Source organism: Megalobrama amblycephala, linkage group LG15 (assembly GCF_018812025.1).
Source record: "Megalobrama amblycephala isolate DHTTF-2021 linkage group LG15, ASM1881202v1, whole genome shotgun sequence".
NCBI lineage: Eukaryota > Metazoa > Chordata > Actinopteri > Cypriniformes > Xenocyprididae > Megalobrama > Megalobrama amblycephala.
The window spans coordinates 24293589-24320067 of record NC_063058.1 but is presented as its reverse complement, the minus strand read 5'-3'; the positions used below and the strand labels follow the sequence as shown (position 1 = coordinate 24320067).

The 26479-nt window shown below is 37.8% G+C and overlaps 1 long non-coding RNA gene across 2 annotated transcripts in view; it reads right to left on the bottom strand.

The window, feature by feature from the left end:
• Positions 1-1610: 1610 nt before the first annotated feature.
• LOC125247695 overlaps positions 1611-26479 on the bottom strand; it is a 58045-nt gene continuing 33176 nt past the window's right edge. Inside the window, exons 3-4 of one of the 2 annotated variants that reach the window (XR_007180147.1) lie at positions 9433-9631; positions 1611-7122 (exon numbers count right to left, since the gene is read on the bottom strand). This is a non-coding gene — a long non-coding RNA (uncharacterized LOC125247695). Of the gene's footprint in view, positions 7123-9432; positions 9632-15351; positions 16217-18682; positions 18780-26479 lie in introns of those variants that run through there. The other variant, XR_007180146.1, reaches the window with a different exon arrangement.

The following is a 26479-nucleotide window of genomic DNA, read 5'->3' as shown; positions in this document are numbered from 1 at the left end:
GGATCATAGAGCCATTGATAAAATGTAGGAATATTAAGTAATGAAAAAATCAATTATGGAAAATTAGCTTTTCAAACTAAATACTTACAATCATATGAGAAAAATCCTGTTAAATTTCTGGCTAAAACAAATTTTCCACACTGTAAAAAAAAAAAAAAAAAAAAATTGTTGGTTTAAACCTGGTTGTCTTACAATTTTGAGTTCATTGAAATAAAAAAAATGAGTTAATACAATGAAGGTGATTGATTTAATCAACAGAAACTCAAAATATTATGTTATCTGAACCACATTATTTAAGTTGATTTGACAAAAGAAAAAATGCTGTGATAACAAATCATGAAAATATTTTTTTTTCAGGATGGCTTTTGGTGTTTTTTGTTGTTGTTGTTGTTTTTTTGTTTTTTTACATATATCTGTCAATGATGTGACGGGTCATTTTTAAAACAAAGATATGACATCTAAAGTATAAGGTAGTACAACTAGATCTTTTTTATTTAATCCAAAAGGTATGAATTATATATAAAGGTATTTCAAAGATTTTGAAGTGTCAAAAGGTCATTCGGTTTAACCGTCCAAAGACCAATACAGCCATTAAATTTGTGATTATCTTAAAATGTAATAAATGTATATATTTTTTTATTATTCTGGCATGATTTGATAACATCATATATCAACATAGTGCAAAATGGTATTAAAATTATGTGTAGAAGTCATTGCTTGATATGAGAAAGAATGTCCGGAAAAATTAATTTCATTGATGTCATTTGGAGTAACCAATATAAAGGGACCATTTTGTATCAAGTCATGCGGTCAATATCATGTGACAGGATGTGACATCATTCAGACACCTACAAAAGACCACATGGTCATGAAGCAAAGTAACTAACTCTCTTTTAACTATTTGAAAAATTAATGTTTTCACTTGCTTATATACACACGTCCCAAAACATCAGGTCATTCGGTACAACCGCTATAAAACATGGAAAATGTTGTAATATTTTAAAAACTTGTACTAAATATAAAATGTTTGATTGTCATTTAGCTAGCTAGCTAGATACCAGCCTGTTAGCATTGTTTGAAAATATCGTCATTTGGTATAAAAGTGTCATTCTGTATAAAAGTGTCATTCGGTAAAACCGAAATTTTGACTTTTTTAGTGACAAATTTTGTCCATCTTGTAAAAAAAACCTTATTCGTCAATGACCCATATATCATTAACTGATATTATATAATGATAATTAAACAACTAAAATCTACTTTGTGCTTTAAAAATGTACTGAAAACCACAAAACTAAAAAAAAGTTTTTATAATACATATAGATTGCAATATATAAAATTAATTGCTTTATAACCTAATATGCATAACTGATATTAAAAATTAAACAAAACCTAGATTTGTAAAACTCGAAATGTAAAACAGATTTTCACCTTAAACGTTGGTAATTTATACTTTTTACTAATACTAAACAATTTTACCTTATTTTACAGTAAAAAAAGATACATGTATTCTCTTGTTAAATCATGCAGTATATAATCTTTAACAATAAGTCAACTGTTTAACCAGTTAATAGTTATTTTTACTGTAGCATTTTAAGACTATTTTTCAGTTAAAATTCAAACATTTTTACAGTGACTTTCAACACACATACTGTACCGATGCTCCAGTAAAAACACAGGAATATCAGGTAAATCTTTTAAACTCATCCTCCATGTTTTTCACCCTTCTCTGCAGCAATTTTTATTTTTCCTGGAACCATTAACCACAACAAGCCCACTGAGAAGATAAAATAACAACAAGAACATAAAAAGAACAACAAGAGAGAACAGAACAAGTCGCCCACTTTTCATCGTAATTAATATGACTAATTGTCAAACACACACAACACACACACACACACACACACACAAGTAGATTATTTACCAGAGTAATAGTCCACCAAATAAACAGATTAGAGTCACTGTGACCGGTGTTTGTGGCTGAAATGCAGGCCGCTAAAAGCTCCAGCCCACCTGCTGTTTCTTTCAGGCCCCCGGCGGCTACTGAAGCCCCACTCAGTCCAGCAGAAATCTACCAACATGAATCAACGGATACACAAATCTGTACTGATACGGGCCGGCTGGCAGCCAAAGTGCTGTATATGAAAGCAGTGATAAAGTTTGTTACCGCTGAAGCTCAGACTGCAGCTCTGTGGGTGGAAGAGTTACGGGGGAGATTTTTTCCTGCATTAAAGCATGAAAACTGAGGAATTACTTCAAGATTGTGAAACTATATTGCATCAGATGGAAAAGTTTTACCTATAGTCAACGAACTACTAAATGTGCATCAGGGTTGCTATTATTATAACTGAAACTAAAACCATAAAAAATATATATATATATATTTAAAATAAAACATAGAAAACTATTTATTTCAGCTTGTCGCCAAGGCCACATTTCCCATTTTCATTCAGTTTAACTTGTACAAAAACAATAAAAAAAAATTGACATTTTTAATAAAAAAAAAACTTCAACAAAATTACTCTAACTGAAATTAAAATGAAAATGGAAAATATACATGAAATTTAATTCAAAATATTAATAAAAACTATAATAGTATCTCAATGATAAGCTAAAATAACACTGATGTCAATAAATGAAAATCTGAATAAGATCTTAAGAGTCACTATGACACTATGAAAAGATGTAGTTAATATAATTGCATGCAAGCCTATTAATATCCTGCTTAACATATTTCATCTTAAATGTTTAAGCATGCACACTCGAGTCTTTATTTCTCAGGCTGTATCTGATGACATCTACTCTCTTTACAATCCTCTTCAGAAACTTCTAGAACTGCATAATTGCAGCCTAGTGGTGATTATAGAGAGAGAATGTGTAGGTAAATTGCTTAACTGAGCTGATAAGAGGAACAAAGGCAATGCTTTTGGAGGTTTATTACGCTCCGCAATAATTCACTTCTGCGATTAGGTGCAGAATGAAGGCTGAGCCAAATTTTACTTTTAATCAACAGAAGGCAAGAGGGGTTTTTCGTACACACATGCATACAAAAATGAGTTGCTAGATATGATTATATTTTTGACATGCTGCTTTCGGAAGGGAAATCAGCATGAGAGATGGGCATGCAATCAAGGACGCTTAAGACCGCAGCCTCTAGTGTCAGGCTAATGCACCTCTTGAGGCCAGGGTAGTGAGGTTTACCTGCACAGCTCTTTACTAGCTGGCCTCCATTACACTCACCCTTTTAAACCTCACTCTCATCTGGGTCACGGCACCAATGTAACAGGACCTACTCCAAGTGGGATTCAAACCGTTATCACCGGCATAGGAATGGGAGGCGGCCACGCTAACAAGGATACTAAAGACTGCAGCCTTGTAGCGTCAGTCACATCTTGAGCCTGCTACACTCACCCTCCTAAACCTCACTCCCATCCGGGTCACAGTATCAATGCAACTGTTCCTACTCGCACCCGCTCAGGGGTGCGTTTCCCGAAAGCATTGTTAGTCAACTATGGTCGTAAGTCCCATTGAACTCTATTGGTAGCGACAGAATTTGTGACCATAGTTCGCTTTGGGAAACATACCCCTGAGCGGGATTCAAACCTACGTCACCGGCATGAGAATGGGAAGTGGACACACTAAAAAGGAAGCTAAAGACCGCAGCTATGTAGCTTCAGTTGCTAGTTTGCCTCTTGAGGCCACTACACTCACCCTCCTAAACCTCAATCCTATCCGGGTCATGGCACCAATGTAACAGGTCCTACTCGCACCCGGTTCGGAGCAGGATTCAAAATGGCATCACCGGCATGGGAATGGGAAGTGGACACGCTAAAAAAGGATGCTAAAGACCGTAGCTATGTAGCATCAGTCGCTAGTTTGCCTATTGAGGCCACTACAATCACCCTCCTAAACCTCAATCCCTTCTGGGTCATGGCACCAATGTAACAGGTCCTACTCGCACCCGCTCCGAGCAGGATTCAAAATGGCATCACCGGCATGGGAATGGGAAGTGGACACGCTAAAAAAGGATGCTAAAGACCATAGCTATGTAGCATCAGTCGCTAGTTTGCCTATTGAGGCCACTACAATCACCCTCCTAAACCTCAATCCCATCCGGATCATGGCACCAATGTAACAGGTACTACTCGCACCTGCTCCGAGCGGGTTCAAAACAGCTTCACCGGCATGGGATTGGGAAGTGGACATGCTAAAAAGGATGCTAAAGACCGCAGCTATGTAGCATCAGTTGCTAGTTTGTCTCTTGAGGCCACTACACTCACCCTCCTAAACCTCAATCCCATCCGGGTCATGGCACCAATGTAACAGGTACTACTCGCACCCGCTCCGAGCGGGATTCAAAACAGCATCACCAGCATGGGATTGGGAAGTGGACATGCTAAAAAGTATGCTAAAGACCGCAGCTATGTAGCATCAGTTGCTAGTTTGTCTCTTGAGGCCACTACACTCACCCTCCTAAACCTCAATCCCATCCGGGTCATGGCACCAATGTAACAGGTACTACTCGCACCCGCTCCGAGCGGGATTCAAAACAGCATCACCAGCATGGGATTGGGAAGTGGACATGCTAAAAAGTATGCTAAAGACCGCAGCTATGTAGCATCAGTTGCTAGTTTGTCTCTTGAGGCCACTACACTCACCCTCCTAAACCTCAATCCCATCCGGGTCATGGCACCAATGTAACAGGTACTACTCGCACCCGCTCCGAGCGGGATTCAAAACAGCATCACCAGCATGGGATTGGGAAGTGGACATGCTAAAAAGTATGCTAAAGACCGCATCTATGTAGCATCAGTTGCTAGTTTGCTTATTGAGGCCACTACACTCACCCTCCTAAACCTCAAACCCATCCGGGTCATGGCACCAATGTAACAGATCCTACTTGCACCCGCTCTGAGCGGAATTCAAAACGGCATCACCGGCATGGGAATGAGAAGTGGACACGCTAAAAGGATGCTAAAGACTGCAGCTATGTAGCGTCAGTCGCTAGTTTGCCTCTTGAGGGTGCTACACTCACCCTCCTAAACCTCACTCCCATCCGGGTCACGGCACCCATGCAACAGGTCCTACCCGTACATGCTCCGAGCAGGATTCAAACCAGCATGGGAGGCAGATGTGCTAAGAAGGAATCTAAAGACCTCAGCCCTGTAGTGTCAGTCGCTAGTTCGCCTATTGAGCCTGCTACACTCACCCTCCTAAACCTCACTCCCATCCGGGTCACCGCACCAATGCAACAGGTCCTACTCGCACCCACTCCTAGCAGGATTCAAACCAGGTGGGTTTTCCCTGTAGTGTAATTCACTAGTGCGCCTCTTGAGGCCAAGGGGTGATGTTTACCTACACAGCTTTTTACTAGCTGGCCTCCATTACACTAACTATTAATATAAATAAAGAACCTTTAAGGACCATACCATTTTAAGAGAGTTCACTATGGGGAGAAATACGCTACAAAGAGTTCAAGTGTTTCTGATGTTGCCAATGTCTCTCACTAGTTCTAATGTACCTAAATTATATAAAGATCTATTTAACATTATATAAATGCATATAGTGACAATTTTTGTGGCTCCTAAAGTAGATTAGACCTTGCGGATTTGCATGTAACATGATTAAAGCTAGATGGATGCAATCGGATTTCTGTCTGTCTAACAGAGTCATATTTCTGTTGCTGGGTGTAAATGAAATGTGTAGACATCATATATTATCCAGATGTTATGAGGATATATAGATTGAAAATGGCTGATTACGTCATGGGGCTTTTGGATCAGCGGTGCCCTTTCTAAAAATCTAGAGTGCTCCATTTGAGATCAAGGTGCCCCATTTGACTGTATTTACACAAACAATGCTCCATTCAGAATGGTTTGAGGATTTTTAATCCTCTTTTAAATTGTCTACATATTTTTTTAAAATGTGATTTGTGAATTACATAAAAACTGTAAATAAGGTGTCTGGGAAAATAAGAAATAATTATATTTTCTTAAATGAAAACACAGCCTATTTTTAGGATTTTTAAGATGCTTTACCTTGTGAAAATATTTTCATGACACTGTTTATACATCATGGTAGTATTTGTTGTGCTACCTTTAATTATGCAGATTTAAATTAGATCATTTATTGATAGTAGACTGAGAATTTAATCAGAATAATTAAGATTGATGGTAAAAAAAGCTCAGTTTTACAGCGGAAATGTGTATAATTGTCATGAAAAAAAAAAATCCATTTTCTTTGTGAAAATGTAGTTTCTTATTTTTTTCTTCTGATTTTCAGGAGAAATGTGACCTTTTCATGATATTCACTCATATGTAGGTCATCGCTGCAGTGGTCTATGAACACACTAGCCATAAAATTGCTATTTTTAGCTGCAATAACATATGGCACACAACATACAGAGCTGCTAATGGATAAGTTATTATCTCTGGTCTTACAAGTCAGCAAAACATAAATAAAAACTAAAAAACAAATCTATAAAGCCTGGCAAATAAATGTTTCTAGAAAATGTTGTGAGTCGGTAGTTTCCCTAAAGTCCTGATTGCTTGTATTGTTTCCTGTGATGTTCCCCTACAATCTTCCATTGGATAAATGACATTAAGATCTACTATATCAAATAAGACAAATATTATGATAAATATATCACATTTATATTCAGATGAATTTAATAGTCCAATTTATTCATCACACTCTGCCTCTGAAATCCAATGAGCTGGTTTGGTTCGTTCCAGCCACAACAAGCGCTTTTCATTGTCTCACAGTACGTTTGCCGGGAAAGCCGTGCCAATTCGTCAATCAACTCCATCTCGACCGGCCGCTTCGGATTTGATTGTTTTGAGTGTTTTAATGCATCTGTCCAGGCAAATGGTGAAGAGAGAGTGACAAAACAGATTTGTGTAAATAAAGATGGAGAGTAAACGGACGTGGCAATTTTGAAATTGGGCCAGTTGCGACAGACACCAATCTTTCCTCCAGGATGGCAGCCGGGCACATCCAAAGCCTGCTTCTTATTTCCATTTCCACGCTCCTAAAATCCTGTCAGCTCCCTCACACACGCAGACAGCCCTCGCATTTCACACCGAATTTCTGTCCGGGTCTCTGGAAGCGCTCGCTTGCTCCATGCTGAGGGGGGGAGAGAGAGAAAGAGAGCTTATCTAATCCATATTCACTGACAGAGAATTGAAAACCTAGACATAATGAGTAAACACAGATTTTGCAAATGTCTGCAGAGGAGATGTGAACTGTGATGAATGTTTGTGGCCCTCTGTGATGCATTGGACCTGCAAACATGAAAATGTGATGTCTCGCCCACCATTAGCTCAACAAATCGCCCGCCCAGAGCCCTCTGCCATGATTCATTCCACCTTTGAAAATAACACAGTTCTTGCACATGCTCTGGCAAGGTGAGCTGTGTTGCGGGTTTGAGTCCGGTTCACATATTTTTTTATGGCTGGGTATGTATATGCATTCTTAAAATCCCCAAAATGTACACTGCAACTAGTGTCTAGTCCAAATTCACAAATATGACTCTTATGAAACACTTCTTTTTAGTGAATTAAAAACATACAAGGTGGCCAGTTCAGTCTGATTCACCAACAAACAACTCTTAGGAACTGGTTCTTTTTAGTGAATCAGAAACATAACCAGTGTAGTCCAATACACAAACAAATAAATCTTTTGAACTGGTACTTTTTAGTGAATCAGAAACATACAAGGTGACAAGTATAATCCAATTCACGAACAAATGAGATGAATTCACCTTTTTAGTAAATTAAAAACATACTGTGTGAGAATTGTAATTTGATTCATGAACATATGACTCTTATGAAGTGATTCTTTTCAGTAAATCAAAAACCAACTAGTGTAAACCAACTAGTGTAAACCAATTCACAAACAAATGACTCTTATGAGCCAGGTCTTAAAAACATACAAGGTGACCAGTGCAGTCTTATTCACCAACAAACGACTCTTATGAATTGGTTCTTTTTAGTGAATCAAAAACATACAGTGTAACCAGTGTAGTCCAATACACAAACAAATAAATGTTTTGAACCGGTACTTTTTAGTGAATCAGAAACATACAGTACAAGGAGATAAGTATAATCCAATTCACGAACAAATGAGATTTGCGAACCGGTTCTTTTTAGTGAATTAAAAACATATTTGAATTTGAATGATTTAAGATTGATTGATTGATTTTTTGATTTAAGATTGTATACATATTTGTACTGGAAAACATGTTTTTTTGTTGTTGTTGTTTTTTTGTTTTGTTTTTTTGAGTGTGGTTGCTATAGGTCTGTGCATAATACAAACTGTGCAGGACAAGATCATCAAAGTTTAAAGGTGCCCTAGATTATGTTTTTAAAAGATGTAATATAAGTCTAAGGTGTCCCCTGAATGTGTCTGTGAAGTTTCAGCTCAAAATACCCCATAGATTTTTTTAATAAATTTTTTTAACTGCCTATTTTGGGGCATCATTATAAATGCACCGCTTTTATGCTGCGGCCCCTTTAAATCCCGTGCTCTCCGCCCACAGAGCTCGCGCTTGCCTTAAACAGTGCATAAACACAGTTTACACAGCTAATATAACCCTCAAAATGGATCTTTACAAAATGTTCGTCATGCATGCGGCATGCATGCATCGGATTATGTGAGTACTGTATACTGTTATATTGTTTACTTCTGATTTTGAATGAGTTTGATAGTGCTCCGTGGCTAACGGGTAATGCTACACTGTTGGAGAAATTTATAAAGAATGAAGTTGTGTTTATGCATTATACAGACTGCAAGTGTTTAAAAATGAAAATAGCGACGGCTCTATTGTCTCTGTGAATACAGTAATAACCGATGGTAACTTTAACCACATTTAACAGTACATTAGCAACATGCTAACGAAACATTTAGAAAGACAGTTTACAAATATCACTAAAAATATCATGTTATCATGGATCATGTCAGTTATTATTGCTCCATCTGCCATTTTTCACTATTGTTCTTGCTTGCTTACCTAGTCTGTTGATTTGGTTGTGCACATCCAGACGTTAATACTGGATGCCCTTGTCTAATGCCTTTTATAATGTTGGAAACGTGGGCTGGCATATGCAAATATTGGGGGCGTACACCCCGACTGTTACGTAACAGTCGGTGTTATGTTGAGATTCGCCTGTTCTTCGGAGGTCTTTTAAACAAATGAGATTTATATAAGAAGGAGGAAACAATGGGGTTTGAGACTCACTGTATGTCATTTCCATGTACTGAACTCTTGTTATTTAACTATGCCAAGATAAATTCAATTTTTCATTCGAGGGCACCTTTAATACTTATTTGGACAATCCCCTAACCCCAAGTATGAGCAATATTAATAGTAATGCTTGCCTCAAAAAAGCACAACATACTGTGATAGCTGTCCATTTGATTGCAGGAGACACATACTTGCTTTGGATTGCCGGAAACATGGACTCGCTTTCCTCTGGAGGCCTGAACGAGATAGATGAGAGGGCCAGCCGCACGGCGCAGATCCAGGCCAGAAGGTGTTAATCCACTAGGGGATGATGAGGGCTCTGAGTCTGGCCTGAGTGGCATCTGACAGCCCCCTCTCTCAGCTGCGTTGAGTGCCTTGTTTTCACACATTCTGAAATACACATCGCGCTCAGGAGTAAATGAGATTCTGCCATCTGAGAAATTACAACTGCACAGGCCGTCCAAGAGCTCCGGCAAGAGGTAGTCACGACAGAGCTTACAATCAATTTTTTTTTTTTTTTTTCCAAAACCACACACTCCAGCAACGAGCAGTGAGAGAGAGAGAGAGAGAGAGAAATGTGACCGAACGACTTTTTTCATTTCTGGCATTTGGGTCTGCCACTCCAGAGAGAGAGAGACGTTTCATCCAAAAGAAGAAGAAGAAAAAAAAAAAAACATAAATAGCGCCCAGCATATACGGTCGAAGTCCCATGAATTATAGAGAGATTCGAGTGAACACCCCATTGAATTTCAAAAAACTAGGAGGAATAACACGGATGTATCTACACTGGGATGATATGCTTGACAACAAGCAAATCCGAGATTTGGAAAAATGGAAGCTGAAATTTATGAATCCCTGTAGCTTTACTACAAAAATCCCTCTGTTCGTTCACAATACACTCTCGTGAGCCAGTTCCTGCCTCAAAAAAAAAAAAATCCCAGACAGCCTTGGACAGTCTCTGTCCAGTACGTGATCTTTTCCCACAACTTTGCATTTTGTTGTATAAAAACACTGTTATCTTAGAGCTCAGTGAAAGAAATGAAGCAGTAAAACAACCTCTACCTACAATTATGTAAAACTGCAAAAAAATGCATATATATTCACTGCAGTTTCCAGCTGAACACTAGTGGCATTAAAACACCCAACAACTTTTATTCCTTTCCAAAACAAATTATGATTACAAGGGCAGACTATGTATTAATTAAGTCATATTTTCACACAGTTCCTTGCATAATACTATGTTATGACCTCAAAACACAACGTTACCGGATTTGCATTCATCTGTTTTGGATAAACCTAAACACTCACTGGACATTTAACTACGGATCCCGCATATGGGACAAAAAAAAAAAAAAAAAAAATCTGCCATGACAACTCTCGGTGTGTTTGCCATGGTAATGGATATGGTGACATGTTTGGTCTTGACAGAATAGATCTGCTACGTTGCTATTGTTGATGCTACTGCTGTTGCTGCTGTTGGTTATTACTGTTGCTGTTGTTTATTGCTGCTGCTACTGCTGTTATTGCTGCTGTTGGTTATTGCTGCCGCTGCTGTTATTGCTGCTGTTGTTGGTTATTGCTGCTGCTGTTGCTGCTGCTGTTACTGCTGCTGCTACTTGCTGCTGCTGTTGGTTATTGCTGCTGCTATTGCTGTTATTGCTGCTGCTACTTGCTGCTGCTGTTGGTTATTGCTGCTGCTACTTGCTGCTATTATTGGTTATTGCTGCTGCTGTTATTGCTGTTGCTGTTGGTTATTGCTGCTACTACTGTTGTTGTTGCTGCTGCTGCTGCTACTGCTGTTATTGCTGCTGCTGCTGCTGTTATTGCTGCTACTTGCTGCTGCTGTTGGTTATTGCTGCTGCTGCTGCTACTTGCTGCTGCTGTTGGTTATTGCTGCTGTTGTTGGTTATTGTTGCTGTTACTGCTGTTATTGCTGCTACTTGCTGCTGCTGTTGGTTATTGCTGCTGCTGCTGCTGCTACTTGCTGCTGTTGTTGGTTATTGCTGCTGCTGCTGCTACTTGCTGCTGCTGTTGGTTATTGCTGCTGCTGCTGCTGCTACTTGCTGCTGCTACTTGCTGCTGCTGTTGGTTATTGCTGCTGCTGTTGGTTATTGCTGCTGCTGCTGCTACTTGCTGCTGCTGTTGGTTATTGCTGCTGCTATTGCTGTTATTGCTGCTGTTGTTGGTTATTGTTGTTGCTGTTGCTGCTGCTACTTGCTGCTGCTGCTGCTGCTACTTGCTGCTGCTGTTGCTGCTGCTATTGTTGCAGCTGTTGGTTATTGCTGCTGCTGCTGCTGCTGCTAGTGGTTATTGCTGCTGTTGGTTATTGCTGCTGCTACGGCTGTTATTGCTGCTGTTGGTTATTGCTACTGCTGTTGTTGCTGCTACTGCTGTTATTGCTGCTGCTGTTGCTACTGCGGTTATTGCTGCTGCTACTACAGTTATTGCTGCTGTTGTTGATTATTGCTGCTGCTGTTGTTGATTATTGCTGCTGCTACTTGCTGCTGCTGATACGGCTGTTATTGCTGCTGCTGTTGGTTATTGCTGCTACTGCTGTTATTGCTGCTGCTGTTGGTTATTGCTGCTGCTACTGCTCTTATTGCTGCTGCTGTTGGTTATTGATGCTGCTGTTGCTGTTATTGCTTCTGCTGTTGGTTATGGCTGCTATTGCTGTTATTGCTGCTGTTGTTGGTTATTGCTGCTGCTACTGCTGTTATTGCTGCTGCTGTTGGTTATTGATGTTGCTGCTGCTGCTGTTGCTGTTATTGCTTCTGCTGTTGGTTATTGCTGCTGCTGCTGTTGCTGCTGCTGGTGTTGGTTATTGCTGCTGCTGCTGTTATTTCTGCTGTTGGTTATTGCTGTTGCTGTTATTGCTGCTGTTGTTGGTTATTGCTGCTGCTACTGCTGTTATTGCTGGTGGTGGTGGTGGTGGTTATTGCTGCTGCTGTTATTTCTGCTGTTGGTTATTGCTGCTGCTACTGCTGTTATTGCTGCTGGTGGTGGTGGTGGTGGTGGTTATTGCTGCTGCTGTTATTTCTGCTGTTGGTTATTGCTGCTGCTATTGCTGGAATTGCTTCCGCTGTTGTTATTGCTGCTGCTACTAATATATCATGACCACGAATAAGAATTAATTCCCTTGTTTTACTAAATTGTGGCCCCGTTGTAATAATCTGTTTACTTGTTTTAGTTCTACATAGCTCCGTATTTCACTTTGAAAGAGTCACGAGACATGCAAGAAGCAATGTAATGTAATTTGCAGAAATGGGTTGGATAACAGCATGCAGAAAATTTCCTTCTCATCTCCAGTTATTTTATTATCTTTTAGTTACTAACCTGACTTACTAACCGTGATCCTGTAAATGACACAATGCACAGAACCAACAGCCAAGCAGGGTGTTAAACTAGAAAGTAGGCCTATATTCAATTAATAACCTCTTTTTGTTGTATAAATCACCTAAATTGAAGTCATATTCATTAAAGATTTATGTAGCTGTCTTGTGATTATACTGAAAAAGCCTTTCAGTGTGAATAAAAGAATATAAGTGATTAATCCTGGCATTCATTTTTACTTCAATGCAAAACAAAAAAGACTTTGCATACAGGTCTAGGTCATTGCTAAACACATCAAATATTTTATCATTCAGATCCTAAAATACTCATCAAAACACATTTTCTTTGATGGCGGTAAAAAGCTGATAGCATAAAACGCCACCATTTTGTTACTAATTCTGAGTTAATTAACAGCTTCTATCCAGTCATCCAAAAAAAAGTTAAAATAATCTTCTACAGTAGAATTCCATATTGGGCAAGAGAGTGGGGAAAAATTCTGTCTGACTTCATATAAACGCTGAAAAGATAAAAGAGCAACAGATCTGAAGCAGCTAGCACTCATGCTAAAGGCGAAACGCTTTGATCAGTTTGGTGTTAGCAAAATGACAATAACCGCTTGTGTCCTTTTTACAATTGTGTTGTTAATATGCAAGAAGTATGTGCTGTTGTGGAGTCACATTTTGATGTTGTTTTAGACTGTGGCAGTCTCAAGCACTGGTGTTGACACTAGTTTAGCGTGGAAGCTAATTCTGTTTAGAGCCAAATGGAAAGATCTGTAGGTTTCTGAAGAGCTGGGTTTTATCCCATGTGATGATGCAAGTCTACAAAGACAGAACCGTTTTTCCCAACATTCAGTTAAAACCATTTAAACTGCTCCAAATAACACTTAAAAACATATATGCTACTACTGTTTCAGTAAAACATGATGTTTACATATTAGAAACATCAACAAGAAACAGGAGGGAAAAGGCTTTTTTAGCTTGAGGCAATTGTTCAACTGCAAGTTTTTGTGTCTGTAAAAGCTTATTACTGAATAACTTTGGTGTTTTCTGGAGTCTGTGATGTGGCAAGGACCATTCAGAGTCTATCAACGTCTATCTGATGCATACAGCACACAAAAACTACACTACAAAGAACCAGTTCATAAGAGTCATTTGCTTGAGAATCAGACTGCTTCGAACTGTACTTTTCTGATTCCTTCACTACAAAGAACCAGTTCGTAAGAGTAGTTTGTTTTTAATCAGACTCGCCGAAATGACAGAAATTATTTGTAGTAGTTAAAGGATTAGTCCACTTTTAAATACACTTTTCCTGATAAATTTACTCACCTCCATGTCATCCAAGATGTTCATGTCTTTCTTTCGTCAGTCGAAAAGAAATGAAGGTTTTTGAGGAAAACATTCTAGGATTTTTCTCCTTACAGTGGATTTCAATGCCTACCAACAGATTGAAGGTCAAAATTACAGTTTCAGTGCAGCTTCAAGGGCTTTAAACGATACCAGATGAGTAATAAGGGTCTTATCTAGCGAATCGATTGGTCATTTTCGACAAAAATACAACCGTTTATGCTTTATAAACAAAATATCGCCTTGAACGTACTTTCCGCTTCCGCATTCTTCATAACGCTTACGCTGAATGTTCTACGCCTTCCCTATTCTACTTACGGAACGAACGCGGCGCCAGTTTCGTTTTTTTCCGTAACTTTTAAGTGGGTCGTTCTATAAACTGCAATCTAGACCAGATTTATGCCATTGGTGAAATAAAACAAGATGCTACAGACACCTGTAAACTACATTGGAGGGAATGTAGATGATTTTGCTTAGGAAAAACTCATAGAAGACGAGTTATTACTTCGTACCTTATCACAGGCCCATGAGGTGTGACTAGAGCCAAACCTGTTTCTCTCTCTCTCTCTGGACTCTCCTGTTCTCTTCTTTAGTATTAACTCTGTATTTCGTTCCTCACCGTTCTTGCATGAAATTGGCTATTAAGTGATTTTCTGGGATGGACAGCACTTGTGACACTTACAACCGAAATTGCATTGGCATTATCGGTGACTAGATGTACAGTCGAACAGTACACGTCTTCTGTGAGTGAGAGTTGGTGGTTTTTGCAAATGTTCACAAACAGAACAAGCAACAAAACTACATTCACAACATCTGCAGACAGAGTGTTTTCTCTACTGGAGACTTCACAACATGAAGTACACGTCTGAGTTTCACCATAGCGTCTCTAACTGAACACTTCACAGTCTCCTAACAACTCAATATGTGATTCAAAATGGGGAAAAAAATTGGAAATTCATACATTACACACAGCATGATGTCCAAAAGAGATCCATCTTCCATTACAGTGTTTTCATACACAATTGCGCCTGTAAAAAAAGCAGGATTCTAATAGCAAGGCCACATGAATAATGAATTAAATAGACACATGCACAATTTAACAAATTGAGACTGTGCGAAGAAAGGCACTTCAGAGAAATGTCAGAACGACTAGGTAGCTGTAGCTTCAAAAAAACTGGTGCTCTTTGCTTGTTTAACATTTTTTCCAGCTGTTCTTATTTCAACATATATTGTCCAGGTGCCAGGACGCTGCCTGAACAAGAGCCTTTAACTGGAGCTATTTTCTATTAGCTTGTTATTGTTTAGCTATTTGCTAGCTTCAGAAAGTTAGCAAATTGCTAAACAATAGCCAAGCTACTTCAAAAGTAGCGACACTAGAAGTAGCAAAGCTACACAAAAAATAACTACAACAAAGCTATTAAAAAACCCCTAAGAAAGCATTTGTTGTGTGTGGCTTTTAGGTGTGTTAGCTTTGAAACTACATGCTAGTTTACTGCTAAACGTATGCATTTAAATAGTTTTGTCTAATCAAACGCTTTCTTGAAGGAAGTAGTGCAGTTTTTGATTCATTTTAGTGACTTAAATTAGATTAGTTTAGTGATCATTTCTTCAGATTACATCTTTATAGCAGTGTGGTGACAAATAAACACCATTTATGTGTAATGACTCACTGAATTGATTCATTTTCTAGGTCTTACGTTTTATTTAAATTTGCACACAAATCTACTGAACAATTTTTTCCTCAAATAACAAGGCAAATTTATTTCTCCTTTATTTTGTGATCTGCTGAGCAAGACTTTTCTCAAGATAATAAAAAAAGTCAGAAGGCCAAAAACAAAGTGATTTCACTCCAGGAATAATCATTTGTCCATCTGATCCTCATGGCATTCCATAAAAGTAGCCCACCGCTATCCTATGAAGTCCCATTATTTATTTAGAAGAGGGAAAACCACGTGATGACAGGATACAGAGTTTGCCGAGATGAAAACAGTATGGTTTAAATCCCACACAAAAGATTTGAAGTCAGCCAAGCCACGTATTTAGGGGAGAAGGGGTCCTTTCACTTTGATTTACTTGGGCCCATCACTTATCCTCATATTGCAATTTAACACAGACCCGGGCGGGCCACAACACCACCTCAATCCAGTTAATGCAATCCAATCAAGGGGCCCGACCCGTGTCGCCTCCGGAGCCAGCTGTTCACAGTCGAGGTGCGGGCATGGCAGAGTCAGATATGAGTCACAAACGTCAATTGGAAAATGATGAGGCACACAGACACAGTGCGTCCAAAGCCAATATACTGTTATTTGATTCAGTGGAACAAAATTATATATATATAATTAATGACATAATATGCAGTATAACCAGCATAATATAAAAATATAAGTCCATAGTCACCACGACTGTTAAAGGCTTAGTTCACCCAAAAATGAAAATTCTGTCATTATTTAGTCACCCTCATGTTGTTCGACACCCGTAAAGGCAGGAACACACCAAGCCAACGGTCGGCCGACTGAGTTTTCTCAGTGTGTTCCGCACTGAAGTTGGTCCTCGTCTGCTTTTTTTCGGACGATTCGACATGTCTGATTGGCTGTTCAGCTACTGCCACCTGGCTGGTTCGGACAGGTATTTCATCTTACACAGGCGCAGGAACTGACGTGCTACTTGTCGAGTGTTGGTTTGGTGCGTCAGGGCAACTTTGGACACAGATGCTGCCGACGTGAGCCAACCCCTCAGTCTGCTTTCATCACCACTAGTTCGTCGGCGTTGGCTTGGTGTGTTCCTGCCTTAAGACCTTCGTTCATCTTCAGAACACAAATTAAGCTATTTTTGATCAAATCCGTGAGGCCTCCATTGAGAGCAAGATAATTAACAATTTCAGATGCTCAGAAAGCTACTAAAGACACATTTAAAACAGTTCATGTGACTACAGTGGTTCAAACTTAATGTTAGGAAGCGACAAGAATACTTTTTGTGCACCAAAAACAAATAAAAAAATAACGACTTTATTCAACAATATCTAGTGATGTGCGATTTCAAAACACTGCTTCATGAAGCTTCGAAGATTTACGAATCTTTTGTTTCAATTCGGAGCGTGTATCAAACTACCAAAGTCACGCCCCCCAGTGGTGAACGGTTGAAATGTCAAAACACTTATGACGTAATGAAGCCTCGTTTACTGAAATCATGTGACTTTGGCAGTTTGATACACGCTCCGAACCACTGATTCGAAACAAAAGATTTGTAAAGCTTCGAAGCAGTGTTTTGAAATCGCCCATCACTAGATAGTGTTAAATATATTAAGGTTGATCCACTGTACTCACATAAACTGTTTTAAATACGTCTTTAGTAGCTTTCTGGGCATTAACTTGCTGGCAATTCGCCTTATTCACCTGGCGGCCATTTTGAAAACTCGAACGCCGTTGAGGGGTACACAAACCTGTAAGTTGGACTCCGATACAGTACTATCAATCAGTAGCAGCAATGGAAACGACTACGAATCTTGCCATTTTTACATATGATTTGACTGTTTATTTTAATAAATATTAAAAATATAAAAGGTGTGCATCATAGCTGACATGTAGATTAACACTTTACAGCTGGTTTTATGGCTGTTAATTCTTCTCTTCATGTTATTGAGCATTAAATTATGGCATATTTATGTATGAGCGTATATACAGTAGTGAAAAATAGCCATATTTACACATGATTTGACAGTTTATTTTAATAAATATTAAAAATATAAAAGGTGTGCATCATAGCTGACATGTAGATTAACACTTTACAGCTGGTTTTATGGCTGTTAATTCTTCTCTTCCTATGTTATTGAGCATTAATTTATGGCATATTTATGTATGAGCGTATATACAGCAGTGAAAAATAACCATATTTACACATAATTTGACAGTTTATTTTAATAAATATTAAAAATATAAAAGGTGTGCATCATAGCTGACATGTAGATTAACACTTTACAGCTGGTTTTATGGCTGTTAATTCTTCCCTTCAAATGTTATTGAAGTTAGAATCGTGCATACCAATGTCGGATGTAACTTTAGAGACAGTCCTTAAATTTGCGAATATCAAACGTCTGACGTCAAACCAACTTTATGCCAGTGACCAGGATGCCTTCTGATATTTTTTATCCACTCTCGACGTAGTCCCTTATCCTCTGGAAAACGGCGAAAGGTTTGTCCACTGTTGGATTTTTTTTTCCTGTGTGAGGAGCACTGGGGAACACAGCAGTGCCGCGCCATTGCCGCTAAGAGAAATCGCAACGCGAGAATTCCCGGAAGTGGTAGGTGTACCCCCTCAAGCTCCTTAGAACGTTCGAGGTGAATAAGGCGAACAGAGGCCTCACTGAGCCATTGGATTTTATAAAAAAAAATATCTTAATTTGTGTTCTGAAAATGAATGAAGGTCTTACAGGTGTGGAACAACATGAGGGTGACTAATAAATGACAGAATCTTCATTTTTGGGGTGAAATAACCCTTTAAAGGGATAGTTCAAAATGTTGACATTTTGTCATCATTGACATCCTTTATTCTGTATGAGTCTGGTAAGATCTTCTTTTATATGTGGAAAATAAAATAAAATAAAATAAAATAAAATACTACTTTATAAAACATTTTATATATTATATAATACAAATTACAGAACATATTCCAAAAAAATTAATTTAATACATTAAAAAAAGAGTGAAAAACAACTGAGTATGAGAGGGATGGAGATGGAGAGTTGATCAGATTATATGTCTGAACTCACGTGTGGTTTCTCTGTTTGACCTCGCTCGGTTGATGATCTCTCCCTGATTAAAGCGATGACTGCAGTCTTCAGCAAGAGCCGCCGTGTCACCTTGCTGCTGTAATTAACATTATCAGTCCTTTCATTTGCGTCTATTACAATGACATATCTGCGTGTGTGAAATTCAATGACATGGCCGTGCGTGTGCATTTTTTAAATTGGCTTTAATTATGATACTATTTTCAAATATACTTTTCAGCAAATTTAACCTATTTAATTTTGGATAGTTTGTTTATTTTTAAATATGTAGATATTTAATTCAATTCTTATATATTTGAATGAACAAACACACATCCAGTCAGGTATATAGTCCTGAAAACACATTCTTTTTCAGCATGAACCTAAATGAAATAATAGTTTCAGAACAATGCAAGTGTCGCAGTTCTATTTCTCTCCAATCAAGCCAGAAAGTAGGTTGATAATGGACCCACACCAACATGTTTTTGAGAATATGAGAATGTTAATGTTTCTCACAGCTGTAACTATAGTGCAGGTTGTATAAATTCCCCTGGTTGGCATGTCGGCACTGAATGTTCTCTATAAAGACTCACATTCGCATTCTCTCTTTGTTTGCGCTGTCTGGGTGTTGTCATAGCAGGTGTGTGTTTAATGTATTTTTCAGTGGCCACAAGACTGTGATTAGCATAGCTCAGCTAATTAAATCTCTGAGAGGGTCTTAATCCAAGAATGCCGTGATGTTTTTATGTTCCCCGCGGAAACAAGAAAATTCTTACTTGGCTTATAAGAACAAGTTTTTTATTTTAGTAGCCTATTTATTTGACCTATTTATCATTTGCATTATGAATGAAAACAGCAGTATCTTTGTTTTTGTTTTCTATCTATTTATCTTTCACACCAAAAGTGAAATGAATAAGCCTCAGGCTGAATGAAATGTAAAAACACAGCAGTAGAGGGCGCAGCTCAAATAAACCTGTCAGCTGTGCTGCCATTCTGGATTGCAGAAGAAGAAAGTTTAACTCTCTAACTTAAACTCTCTCTCTCTCTTACTAACTCTCTTAAAAAAAAATGTTTAACTAAAGTAATTTTTGCTTATTCATATGGTTGAATTGGATCTTAAAGGTGCCCTAGAATCAAAAATTTAATTTACCTTGGCATAGTTGAATAACAAGAGTTCAGTACATGGAAATGACATACAGTGAGTCTCAAACACCATTGTTTCCTCCTTCTTATGTAAATCTCATTTGTTTAAAAGACCTCCGAAGAACAGGCGAATCTCAACATAACACCGACTGTTATTTAACAGTCGGGATCATTAATATGTATGACCCCAATATTTGCATATGCCAGCCCATGTTCAAGGCATTAGACAAGGGCAGCCAGTATTAACGTCTGGATCTGTGCACAGCTGAATCATCAGACTAGGTAAGCAAACAAGAATAATAGCGAAAAATGGCAGATGGAGCAATAATAACTAACATGATCCATGATATCATGATATTTTTAGTGATATTTGTAAACTGCCTTTCTAAATGATTCGTTAGCATGTTGCTAATGTACTGTTAAATGTGGTTAAAGTTACCATCGTTTATTACTAAATTCACGGACTGTCATTATTTTCATTTTTTAAACACTTGCAGTCTGTATAATTCATAAACACAACTTCATTCTTTATAAATCTCTCCAACAGTGTGTAATGTTATCTTTGTAAACATCCAAATAAATACCATACTTATGCGATTAGACATGCTGCATGACGAACACTTTGTAAAGAACAATTTTGAGGGTTATATTAGCTGTGTGAACTTTGTTTATGCTGGTTAAGGTAAGCGCGAGTTCCGGGGGAGGGAAGCACGAGATTTAAAGGGGCCGCGCAGCCTGAATCGGCACATATTTAATGATGCCCCAAAATAGGCAATTAAAAAAATGAATAAAAAAAATCTATGGGGTATTTTGAGCTGAAACTTCACAGACACATTCAGGGGACACCTTAGACTTATATTACATCTTTTAAAAAGATGTTCTACGGCACCTTTAAAAGGTAGGGCTGGGACTATACATAAATTCTCAATTCGTGATACAAAGAATCTGAGACGATTCTGATATTTTTTCGATATATCGCAATTCTCTCTTGAAATGATTCTGAGCTTAGTTTTTAACCGTAGATGGTACTACGTGCTTTAGAAACACTGCTTTCTTCCAGTTGCTTTACACACACCACTTAAACATAAAATAATAATTCATAAAAGCTTTCTGAGCCGAGTTGAAAGTATATTTAACCACTTAAATGACTCAGCCGAACACACGATCAGTGTTGCCAGGTGTTCAAAACAAAACCGCCCAATTGATACTCAAAACTAGGTGACCAGGTTCCAGGGGGTAAAATCCGCCTTTCCCCTGGTAAAATTTGGTCATGGTAAAATATCACGTTATTGTGGTTGCTTCAACCCACGGACATGAAAAACAACCTGCGGAAATACTGTAAAAGTAGCCCAATTCCACAGGAAAACCGTGGACTTGGCAACACTGCGCAGGATCACTCTCCAGCACTCTTCTTCGTGAGCATGAGTGTGTGGTTAAAAACTAGTTAAATCTGCTGTTCAAAACTAAGCTCAGAATCGATTTGAAAGAGAAAATATCAGAACAGATCCAGAATCACTGTATCAAACATTGAGAATCAATGTATTGTCCCAGCCCTATTAAAAGGACAGCACCAGAGACACTGATTAACAAAGTGAGTATTAATCAATGTTTTTGAGAAAATGAGCCCATAATCCCCTTAATATACAAAGGAGGACGCACACAAAGGAGAAACGTTTGAAATATTCAGCTGTTATGTATAGTTAATGAAACCTTGGCTGCGACACTCAGCCAATGGCCAGGAAACTCAGAGCTTTGTGTTCTTGTGTCAGACTGTTGACTCTAAAGACCTCCATATCCTGAGGCTACAGTGCCGATTTCTGACACAAGCACAGATGACCCTTTCTGGCTGACAGAGACGCTGACAATCTGTATTGACAAACCTGCCATGCTGGCGTAAAACCAGGATGAAATGCAACACGGTTGTTGCCTGCTGGCACGGAGCTTGGGCAACAGCGGGTGTGAGGGGAAAGAAAACATATACATATTCATTCATTTTTGAAGAACACACATAAAAGAAACACACACACGCAAGTGTATTCGGGGAAGGGTGGATGATTTCGGAACAGTGAGCAAACATAGCCAGAGGATTGCATTAATATTTAAAGTTATTTAATAAAATGTCCTCTCGCGCAGTTGGAAGAGGATACTTGGACCGGTTCTCCGCTTTCCGAGACCCCCTGTCCTCACAACCCACACTAAACATGTCCAGGAATGACTGATGGGAGTTATCTGCATTGGGCAAGTGTTTAAAATATGCATTTTACACTAGCAGCCTTGGGAGGAGATGGGACGCACAGTGAGGATATCATTAAAACGTATAAATAACGGAAAAAGACGAGCACCTTCGCTCAATCACACTAACGGCCTGGCGGTATCGTGGATATCTTCAAGGCTCATTGCCCAGGGCGCACATCGTGAGCCCATGAAGACTATAGCGGAAGATTAAGAAGCGTACGGACAGTGTATGTCCTAAAGACATGATCTGTTTTCCTTATGTAACGCTCTCGGGAGCATAACTCATTTAAGGGTACAAGGTCTGAGACATTCATTTTGATCGTAGTACAGGGATTTCGCTTGTGGCACGCGGACGAGTGCGAAAGGAGAAAACTTTTCAAACTTTGAGGGTGAGTGCAAGGTTCTTCAGCATAACACAAATTCAACAGGTCAAACCTTGTAGCTCGACTTGTTTTCTTGAAGGTTTTTGTCTAATTCATCTGGAAAGAAGTGGTCGCTGCTACACAAGGACATGCAGAGTAAAATGAACTTTTAGCACCAATGCATTTCAGTCTAAACCTTTAAAAACACGCACACTTCCTCATCCATACTCATTCAAACTGTCTTTGACGTGGTTAAATGATAAGCTAGCGGTGACATTTACTATCATCACACAAATGGGCCTTTCTACAAAACAGATGACATTTGTGTCTCTCATATACATAAAAAGAGTGCACAAATTGTCGTTTTAAAAAAATGTATGTTAATAAATCACTTGTTTTATTCATAATAATATAAATGATAAATAATTTATGTAATTATTTAGCTCAAGATGGCTAAATATAAAGTAAATAAATAAACAAAAAAATTTAATTTTATAATTATATTTGGCTACATATAAAGGTATTTTAAAGATTTTGAAGTGTCAAAAGGTCATTCGGTTTAACCGTCCAAAGGCCAATACAGCCACTTCATTTTTGATTAAAATATCTTAAAATGTAGTAAATGAATATATTTTTTATTCTGGCATGATTTTATTACATCATATATTAACATAGTGCAAAATGGTATTAAAATTATGTGTAAAAGTCGTTGCTTTGTTATAAGACATGCGATCAATATCATGTGACAGGATGTGACATCATTCAGACACCTGCAAAGGACCACATGGTCATGAAGCAAAGTAACATATTACATAAAATTACATAAAAAATACATAAAAACTAACTATCTAACTAGCTACATATCAGTCTGTTAGCATTGTTTGAAAATATCATTCGGTATAACCAAAAGTGTCATTCAGTAAAAACGAAGTTTTGGTTAAACCGAATGACTTTTTTGGTGACAAAGTTTGTCCATCTTGTAAAAAATGACAAAAGCAGTGTTAATTGATTATAAAAACCACATAATCTCATTGTTAACACTTAATAAAACTTCAAAATTAATTATATCTACACTTTTAAAAAACCTTATTCGTCAATGACCCATACACACACACACACTTCCAAAGAATTGTTGGTTTAACTTAAAAAAGTAAGTTACCTGGTTGCCTTAAAATTTTGTTAATACAACAAAGGCGATTGGTTTGATCAACAGAAACTCAAAATATTATGTAATCTGAACCTCATCAATTAAAGCTGATTTGACAAAAGAAAAAAATGTGATAATCATGAAAATCATATTTTACAGCATATATATACAGTACAGTCCAAAAGTTTTTTAATGTTTTTAAAAGAAGTTTCGTCTGCTCACCAAGGCTACATTTATTTAATTAAAAATACAGTAAAAAACAGTAATATTGTGAAATATTATTACAATTTAAAATAACTATTTTCTATTTGAATATATTTCACAAAGTAATTTATTTCCTGTGATGCAAAGCTGAATTTTCAGCATCATTACTCCAGTCTTCAGTGTCACATGATCCTTCAGAAATCATTCTAATATGCTGATCTGCTGCTCAAGAAACATTTAATGTGTACAATTGTACAAAATATTTGTGTACAATATTTTTTTTCAGGATTATTTGATGAATAGAAAGTTCAAAAGAACAGTGTTTATCTGAAATCTAATCTTTTGTAACATTATAAATGTCTTTACTGCCACTTTTGATTGATTTAATGCATCCTTACTGAATAAAAGTATTCATTTCTTTAATTTCTTTTCAAAAAATAAAAATAAAAATTCTTACTGACCCCAAACTTTTGAACGGTAGTGTATAATGCTACAGAAGCTTTGTATTTCAGATAAATGCTGTTCTTTTGAACTTTCTATTCATCAAGGAATCCTGAAAAAAAAAGTACACAACTGTTTTCAACATTGAAAATAATCATAAATGTTTCTTGAGCAGCAGATCAGCATATTAGAATGATTTCTGAAGGATCATGTGACACTGAAGACTGGAGTAACGATGCTGAAAATTCAGCTTTGCATCACAGGAATAAATTACTTTGTCAAATATATTTAAATAGTACACAGTTATTTTAAATTGTAATAATATTTCACAATATTACTGTTTTTTACTGTATTTTTAATTAAATAAATGTAGCCTTGGTGAGCAGACGAAACTTCTTTTAAAAACATTAAAAATCTTAGTGGTTCCAAACTTTTGGACTGTACTGTATATATATATATATATATATATATAGAGAGAGAGAGAGAGAGAGAGAGAGAGAGAATTCAATATTTAAAATATATCTGATCTGACTGAATGTTTAAAATCATAAAAATATTTCTTTTTTTAAATAATTTTACCAAACTGAAAAAGGCACTAGAATGACCCAACTGTTTTTGCAGCTGGAAGAGCCAATCACATTTGTCCTGTACTGCAGCCACTCCATCTGCTGCACCCATAATGCAATTCTCCTCTAATTTCCTAATGTTGCTCTAATGACCGCGCCGGGTGCAGGAAGGCTAATAGAAGGGTCGTTTGTACTAGCCCATCCTAGCGACAGAGTTTAATAAGAACCAGAGAATGCAAACTCCATTATAAATTCACCAGACAAGAATATTCTATTACAAGAGGGAAGGCCATGAAATGCTCATTACGGAGGTAAATATGCCACACAGGTTCGTGCTTAGCCTTGAGCAGCATGAGGTCATGGGTAGCGTCACACATCCAAAGAGTCGACATTATGATGAACAGAAATTCAGGTGCTTTAGTATATATAAAGGAGGATGTAAAGTTGTGAGGAAAAAATAACTTCATTTTTCATGCTATGTTGACTATTAATATTTATACTGTTTAGCATAAATAGCTCTTACAACTCACTTTTTTTAAGCAGATCAGCAGTGCTCTCATTAGCAAAAGAGTGAGTCATACTTTCTGAAGATGTTTTCACCCTTGAATCGCAGCGCTTTTCAGTCGCTCTTCAAAAGAGGGGTTTCCTTTAGATATGCTTATGTATGCTGGATTTTAGATCATTGGCATAAAGCCCTGGCACAGAGCAGAGGAAGCCCCTCTACACCAGAATCTGTTCATTTTACACGTGTATAAACTCAGCAGACCAATACACTTTATAGTCAAGACATAAACGCAGGAAAAAATCAGTAAAAGAAAAGCTGCACACAAGTTTACAAAAGGAAAGAAACCAAATAATGACATTAAAGTTGCATGCAAAACAAAATATGTCCTATACAGAGGACATTTATCAACGCATTCTATCTCTTTAACCACAATTAAATGATACTTTTAAGTATGAAACTAAACCACCAGTAGGTGGCGGCAATTCATTGTCTTAACGAGTGAGTCATTGAATCATTCAGTCAAACGAGTTGTTCTGATTCTGATTGTGCTGATTCATTCAGGGACAAAGCAAGTGATATACGCTGCATCCGAAAATCGAATACTTTTCTACTATATAGTATGCGAAAAACAGTACGCCAACAGAGCAGTATGTCCGAATTCATAGTATTCGAAAAACAGTAGACGAAAAGTTCCCGGATGACCTACTACTTCTGGTGAGATTCTGAAGTGTGCATTCGATGGACACTTTAATATCCCATGAGGCCACGGGAGAGGATTTATGAATGGAGGTGAAGCGACGTAACTGACGCCTGTAGGTCACATGATAATGACAACATGGCGGATGTAGTATGTCAAGATTACATTCATACTACTCCTATTCATACTATATAGAACATAGTTTTTTAACGGTCGCAAAGTAAGTTCAAATTCAATGTCTAAAATGTAAGTCACCGAATATTTAGGGCCCGAGGACCGATGGTGTGAGGACCCTATTGGAATTGCTCAGCCAATTATTCTTCTTCTCCAAAATGAATCGCATTTTTGAGGGCCTAAACGTTCTCAAAAACTCATGAAACTTTGCACACGTGTCAGAAGTGGTGAAAATTTACATCTGATATGGGTTTCAGAATTAGGTGTGGCAAAATGGCTCGATAGCGCCACCTACAAAATTTCAATTAAGCGCCCTTCGTGCTACG